This window comes from Microtus ochrogaster, unplaced genomic scaffold, assembly GCF_000317375.1.
Source record: "Microtus ochrogaster isolate Prairie Vole_2 unplaced genomic scaffold, MicOch1.0 UNK3, whole genome shotgun sequence".
NCBI lineage: Eukaryota > Metazoa > Chordata > Mammalia > Rodentia > Cricetidae > Microtus > Microtus ochrogaster.
Window position 1 is genome coordinate 8,289,624 of NW_004949101.1, and position 7,909 is coordinate 8,297,532.

The 7,909-nt window shown below is 41.4% G+C and overlaps 1 protein-coding gene across 6 annotated transcripts in view; it reads left to right on the forward strand.

The window, feature by feature from the left end:
* The first annotated feature begins 2,149 nt into the window (after positions 1-2,149).
* The window catches only part of Tasp1 (taspase 1), a 221,528-nt gene continuing 215,768 nt past the window's right edge, over positions 2,150-7,909 (forward strand). For 3 of the 6 annotated variants that reach the window (XR_003378538.1, XM_026788511.1, XM_026788509.1), the window contains exon 1: positions 3,123-3,933. The gene's annotated coding sequence lies outside the window, so the exon portion shown is untranslated. Of the gene's footprint in view, positions 2,179-3,122; positions 3,934-7,909 lie in introns of those variants that run through there. The other 3 variants (XM_026788510.1, XM_026788512.1, XM_005365529.3) reach the window with 3 other exon arrangements.

Consider the following 7,909-nt stretch of genomic DNA (forward strand, 5'->3'; position numbering starts at 1 on the left):
TTTCAAACAACTATTTTTGTCCTCATTTTACAAGTGTGGAAATTAAGTAACATTGTGACAGTTAAGTATTAGAACAAAGATATAAACAACTATTTTGTTTCTAGAATCTTTGCTGTTAACTTATACAGTATTGTTACTATTCACTGACCTAACTATTAAACACTTTTCCCCCTTTATCCAAACCACTCATTTTTTAATACTGGTTTCTACATTCCCTTTCAAATCTAAGGTTTTGCTTAAATTGATAAATTTCACAACTGTCTCTAAATTTCTTCCCATGGAAGAAAATATTACAGAAAGATATCTTGGACTGGGCTGGAGAGATGGCTCAGCCATTAAAAGGCTAGGCTCACAACCAAAAATAAAAAGATATTCTGGACATATAAAAATTATTAATTATATATCTGGGGTTACCAGCAGCTGAAAAGAAATATTTTCTTTACAATTCACATATTTTAATCTAGGAATCTCAGGGTAGAAATCAAGACTTGGTTTCATCTTCGCCCCAGACTGCCTTCCTGCATCTCTCTTCCTTTTTCTTCCTTTTTTTGTTTTTTGTTTTGACAGGGTTTCTCTGAGTAGCAGCCCTGGTTCTCTTGGACCTCCCTATGTAGACCAGGCTGGTTGAATGCTGGGATTTAAGGAATGAACTACTGTACCCAGGTTTTAAAGATTTGCATTCTTAGCAGGAGCTCTGTTGTTCCTAAATTGCTGGTTTGGGACGTCACATAGGAAAAAGTACATGCCAAGCATCTCTAATCTAAAAATTCACAACCTCAACTGCTCCCACACTATGCACAAAGTTACTTAAAAATGCTTCACAAAATTAACTTTAGGCTCTGTGTGTAAGGTCTGTATAAAATACAACTGAGTATTTACTTTTGCAACTAGTGTCCCATACCCAGGAAGTCTTATGTATAAGCAAGTATTTCAAACTTTGAAAAAAATTTAAAAATCCCAACTGTTTTTTATCCCAAGTATTTCAGATAAGAGATACTTAATTTGCACTATTCTATTCTTTCCAATGTCTGCTACCCTAAGCTGGCTATCTGTTAAAGGATACGTGATACAATTACATACAAGAAACATTGTACGTAATTGCTTCCGGGTTTTGATCTTTGATCTTGGGCAGTAAAATAAGGCCATGATAAGATAAATAAAAACAGACCACCCAAAGGAAGTTCGTTACTTTCAACCATCATCACCTGCCAGAGTAGGACTGGGTCATGGATAAGTTTAATGGAGGCCTGAGTCTCAGAGTTTACCCTGAAGCAATACTTGGTTGCAGGAAGGACCATAAACTAAGATTACCTGAGCACCACCCAAGAACAGCCCGTGCAGAGGAAATGCCTAACGTTCCAAGTTCCAACCGCTGTAGACAAGATCAACCTGCCAGCACACACTCACCAGGACACCCCTAGACAAATGTCAGCCAATCAGGGGTCCGGAACCTCAGAAACCCCTCACCCCCCACCTTTACTACTATAAAAACTCAACTCTTGAGCTCGAGGTTCTCCGTTTATTCCAATACATTGGACATGCGGAGAGACCGAGTTAGCAAACTTGCATAAAATAAAGGCTCTTTGCTTTATATACGGGACTCGGTGTCCTTGTTGGTTTGGGGACACTTCGTGGATTTGGGCATAACAACTACATTTTCCTTCTTCCTAGAGTAAAGCTGACTCCAACTATACTGTAACCCAGATAGAATCCTTGTTTTCCATAGGTGTCGGGTTGCAAGGATGAGGGAAGAAGGGTTCTTTAGCAACGCCTTAATCAATGATGGCCACTATTTCCATTTCGTGCAACTGCGCTAGCCAGCTAACCACGTGGGTAAGAGGCAGACACACCGTGCAAATTAATTACAGAGCAAAGTGAAGGCGAGATGGGTAACGGTGACTGCACAGTTACGACAACAAACAAACCAAATATATCAATAAATAAATAAGTAAAAAACATATCAGAAGCCGCAGACAGACCTATGTGCCTCTGCTTTGAAGCCAAAGAACCCGTTACCGGATAGATGGCAGAAACACAGGCTTAGAGACATAGGGCGTCTGTTTCCGGCCTCGTGTGCACCCTCAGCCAATGGAAAGGCTTCACGCCACTCCCGCTTCCTCACCCTGGCAACGGGCGAGCGATTACTTCCGGTGTAAGGAGTGCTCTGCGCTGACGCGGGTGAGTGTCCCTCGTTCTCACGCTGTCCGCGTCGCCACCGCCGCCTAGCCTCGGTCTCCGTGTGGCCCCGCAGGCCCGAGCGGCGTCCTCTCCCGACCGCACGGGACGGCGCCCACGGCGCCACCTGCCTGTCCTGGGGCAGGGGCCCACGGAGTTCCAGGCCCCGAGTCACGGTCACGCGTGGGGCCCGCCAGTTTCCTTGGCTGCGGACTTTTCGTAGCGCTTCGCACGCTGTGCAGTCACAGGCTGCAGGGAACTCGCGGTCCCCGGGTCCGCACAGGACCGGCGATGTGCCCCATACCGGTGTCGCGGTGGGGCCAGAATTTCCCGCAATGTCTTAGAGGCCCGGTTAGAGTCCCGGTTAGAGTCCCGAGGGATGTTAGCATCCAGGGCTGAGGCATCGGAGGCTAGGACGGAGTAGATGAGGCAGCTGGAGAGGCGGGCGAAAACAGTAGCTGGAGGTGTTTTGAAGTAGAGGCATGGAGATTCCGAGTTCAACCTGATTCTGCTAGGGAGAGAAAAGAAAGCTTCACTGGGGGCCATTGGACTAAGATCCTTGAAAAATAAGCTAAGGACATTTAACTCACACACTTGGGCGTTTAATAATTTCCCTTTCTGTTTGTTGTAAATAAACCGTTTTCCTCTCACGACTTCAGAGAGCAGTGGTTATTAGAAAACGTTTGGGAAATGCAGAAATAGTTAGAGATTAGCATAACTGCTAAGGATTTTGTTCTTTCTCATTTCTTAGGTGTTTTAGGCTATGACCTGCAAGTGTGTGAGCCTGCAGTTCAAACTAAAAAAATGTAGTTTGTGTATGTTGTACTCACTGCGTGGAGCATGGATAGATTGGTTATGCTTTGTCTTTGTCTTTTTTTTTTTATTTTACGTGTGAATGCATGCATCATAATGTCTGTCTGTGCACCACGTGTGTATCCGTGGAGGCCAGAAGAGGGCATTTAATTTTCCTGGAGCTGGAATCATGAATGGTTATAAGCTAGCATGTGGTGCTAGGAACAACTCAAATCCTCTGCAAGAGAAGCAAGTGCTCTTTACTGGTGAGCCATCTTTCCAGCCCTGGTTATGCTTTTTTCGTATTGGGGTGTAACCAAGGCAGTACAAAGTCCATTCTTTTACATTAAGTCTCTCTCTCTTTGTGTGTGTGTTTAAGGTTTTCAAAAGTTTTGTAGTATTGCCGTTTAGTTCCAGAACTTTTTTATCAGCTTCACCAGAAATCTTGTACCCAATATAGTTAACCCTCCTCCAACGGTCCCCCTCCCCAACTTCTGATCCGTGGTTCAGTGTGCATCTTCCTGTTTCGTATATTTTAAGTAAATAGAATCATGTAACAGGTGTCCTTCTGTGTCTAGTCTCTGAAAGGGTAATGTTTTCAGGGTTTGTCCATGTCTATGCAACAATACGTTCATTCCTTTTTATTTATTTTTCCCTGTTTTTCTGGGGATGCTAGGTAAGAATTCTACCACTGACCTACACATAACTCACTCCTTTTTATGGATATGCAGTTGTATTGTTTTGTATTTTGGGCTGTTTGGAATAATTCTAAACATCCTCTGACTTTCTGTGTGGATATTGTTTTTAGGATGTGGTCTTGTGTTTTGAGAACTGACTGAGCAGATCTTTCTGAAGTGGCTCCAGCATATTGAATCCCACAGATTAGGAAGGCCTGCTTCTCTAATGCCTGGCAAACACCTGTTCTGCTTATATGCATCTTAGTGGTATCTCGTTTTGATTTTTATGGTTAGTAATCTTAATCATCTTTCTATGTACTTTTTGATTCTTATATAGTTTTGGAGAATTGTCTAATGTTCAACCAGATTTATCTTTATTATTATGTCCATGCACCACATGTGTGCCTGTTATTAACAGGCCAGAGCTACATAATAGTGCTTCAGATAGAGAGACCCTGTCTTTAAAACCTAACAATCAAAAACCACCACCACAACAAAAAACGTTGATGATTCTAGAGTCACAAATATTTACCCCTGTACAACTTCTGGTAACTCTAAATGTTTTTGTAGTTTCGACTTTTGTTTCTGATGTACTTAAATTTGGCATATAGTAGCAGAGGGGAGTGCACCTTTACTTTTTGCCTTCTGGCTGTATATTTTTCATCACCTTTGGTGACTTTCCTTTTCCCACTAACTGGTTTAGGAATCCATCTTGAAAATCAATTTGCCACAAATAATGTTAGTTATAACCATTCCTTTCTGTTGAACTTTTAGGTTGCACATATGTTCTTAAAATTCCATATTATCATATATTAAGCATAGCATGGATATGTAAAGCTAACCAGGAGTGGCGTCACATGCTGGAATTCCTAGAACTTGGGAGCGGAGGGAGGAGGAGCAGGAATTTTAGGTTAGCCTTGGCTACAGGACACCCAGTCTCACAAAGCAAAACAAATTATCATCAACAACATAAACCAACCTAAGAAAGACTAAGCTTTTTCTGTTTAAAATTTAGGTAGAAAGTGTGCCCGGAAGTAGAATTACTGGTTCAAAGATGAATTTAAATTTGTTTGGAACTCATTTAATGAAGCATTGCAATCTCAGTGTCATGACACTAAAACCACAAAATACTGTGTTTTATTTTTTAAAACGAGAGCTTCTCATCTCATGTTCCTGGTTGGCCTACAGCCCTTTATGTAGGCCAGGCTGGCCTTAAACTTGCAGCCATCCTCCTGCCAATGCCTCTCTGAAGAGCCACTGTGGCCAGCTAACAGCATGGTTCTCTATTATCAATTGCAATAGCTTACAGGCTGGATTTCTTCTGTAAAGACATATTTTATTATCAGATAGGTGATTTCTTGACTATCTTCTCCTACACTGCCTTGGAAAGATTAAACAGGACACATGATACTTTTCTAAATTATTTAATTAAAAAGCATGTCATCACAAGTGATAGGAAAATTTAAAAATAGTATAATATACATATATGTGCATTATATATACACATTGTATCATATATATCCATGCATATACTACATATAATATAAATATAATAATGTATAATGTAATATAATAAATATATATGAGGTCAAGGTCAAGAATTTTTTTTTTGTTGTTGTTGTTTTTTTTGAGACAGGGTTTCTCTGTGGCGTTGGAGCCTGTCCTGGAACTAGCTCTGTAGACCAGGCTGGTCTCGAACTCACAGAGATCCACCTGCCTCTGCCTCCCGAGTGCTGGGACTAAAGGCTTGCGCCACCTTCGCCCGGCCAAGATCAAGATTTATACCATAAATTTGTACCTAGAAAGTCCCTGAAGTAAAAAAAAAAATTAGGTTTTATTTTGATGACTAGTGAATTTGCATCTATCTTGGTCTCAGAAATGGTCAAATAAAGTCTCTTTTCAGTGCCTAGTATTTAATAATGCAAGTTCAAATATGGAGGATACTAGAGAAGACAGGATTTCTCAGTTCTCTTTAGAAGTGTATCTGGGATACTGTTAACAATCTGTGTAGACTAGGTCATATGTAGTTTCTGGAGAAATGATACCAACAGTATTGTGTATTTTCAGGCTTTTCATACTTTTCAAAACAGAAAAAGACTCCTTTTCAAAACAGTTACATCCAGCTTAAGGTACCAGTACAGTTTTGTTAGAGACGATTTTTTTTGTTCTTTTATGAATATTCTTTATTATTGGAATTTTTTTTTTTTTTTTTTTTTTTTTTTTTTTTTTTTGAGACAGGGTTTCTCTGTAGCTTTGGAGCCTGTCCTGGAACTAGCTCTTGGAGACCAGGCTGGCCTCAAACTCATAAAGATAGATCCGCCTGCCTCTGCCTCCCTGAGTGCTGGGATTAAAGGTGGGTGTTCAGCTTCTATTTCCTCTTACGTATTATCTCTGCGTGCTGGGATTAAAGCTACCATGCTCAGCTCTTAATCACTGATGTCAAGAGTATGTTATGCTCATACATAGAACGTTTGTATCTTTCTACAATGTTAGAATTTATTTATTTATTATTAGGGAGTGCATTGGCATATTACTTTGTTGTTTGAGTGTTTATTTGCCTACAGGCTACAAACTCTGGGTTAGACTTCAAGGACTGCATAATTGGGTGTGATAATTCCAGAATTCTGGAGGTAGAGTCAGGCAGGAGTAACAGAAATTCAAGGCCATTGTTGATAACTCTTCAAGGCCTTCAGGGGGGTACATTGCTGCCTTCTCTCAAAAACCAACAAACAGAAAATCAAAAAGAAAGAAAAAAAAGATTCACAAGTTTTTGTTGCCTCTAATTTGTAAAGTTATATTTGCCTGAGCCAGCTGTTGCAAACCCAGGTTCTTTGATCCCAATCTTAATTACTCCAATCACTCTGCGTACTGTGCAGTGATGACCACATACTGGAACCCACACTAACACACACATCATCACAGAATGTGGTAAAGGAGGTGCAGGGAGTTCAGGCAGTTCTCAGAGGCCTTCCTGGAGGCAGAGGTGGAGGCTGAAGCAGATGTAGAGCAGTAGGAGCCAAACAAAGCAGGGCTGCAGGGTCAGAGTTGATCCCAGGCCTCAGGGTTGAGTTGAGCTGCAGAGGTGATGTGTGGAACCACGGAGGCAGTCGAGGTGAGGTTGTGGGGCTAGATCTGGGCAGACGATAATTTGAGTGGGCCATGTCATCAGTGGGGATTTAGCTTAATCCTCAGAGACAGTCCAGATTCCTTTGCCTGTGGGACCCTTTATACACACATGACAGGTTGTTGAGGCTGTTGCTCAGTGTTAGGATGCCCGGATAAAGGTGTAACACCCTTCCTCAGACTGATATCTTTGGTAAAGTTTTGGCTTGTTTCTGTCTGATAAAGGTTAATATGCCCATGTACTCTTATGTTTATAGAGGTGCTTTTTTACGTTAAAGAAAAAGTTGATTTTCAGTCTTGTGCCATGGGTGGTGCTGGACAGATAGCAGTGTCTATGCACAGTGTGTACAATGAGGAACAGAGTCAATTTGCCTCTGTGTCCGCACTCAAAATGGACAAAATTTGGCTTGTAAAATGGAGTCACCCAGGCCAATGTGTGGCCTGGAAGCCACTGTTTTCTGTCTTGTTGTGACTTAGAGCAGGACACAGCTTCTCCACAAGTAAACACCTCCTTTCCAGGTATGACCATTAGCAGTCTATTATGCCTCCATTAGCGGCCGCTCCCTTTGCTTCTCCACCTTTAAGCCATGCGGATGGCTCACTTTCTGTCCACTTAAATTTTTTATAAATGATAGATTGGTGGCCTTTCTTGGTTTCTATTCACTGGTTCTAATGCTTATTTATATTCTACTCTTTGTAATGGCTCACTGATGCTCTGTTTTACAAATATATCACATTTTGTTTTTAATTGATCCATTGTCACTTGATGAGCATTTAAAGTGCTCCCTAATTTTGGCTCCTATGAATAAAATTTGGAAATCTGTGAAGAAGTTAACTTTTATTTATTTTTAAGAGAACTACTTACTGTGTCTGTGTGTGGGGCATGCACTTGCAGTGATCTGCCTGCCTCTGCCTCCTGAGTGCTGGGATTAAAGGTGTGCCCACCACTGTTAGATTCTTAACTCTCCTTCCCCAGAGTCTCAAATTTTAGGATTATAGACGTGTGCTGTCATGTCCAGCCTTGGGCATATGATAACACTCTTAACCTTTTTTTTTTTTTTTTTTTTTAAAATCTTAGGCCGGGCGGTGGTGGCGCACGCCTGTAATCCCAGCACTATGGAGGCAGAGGCAGGCGGATCTCT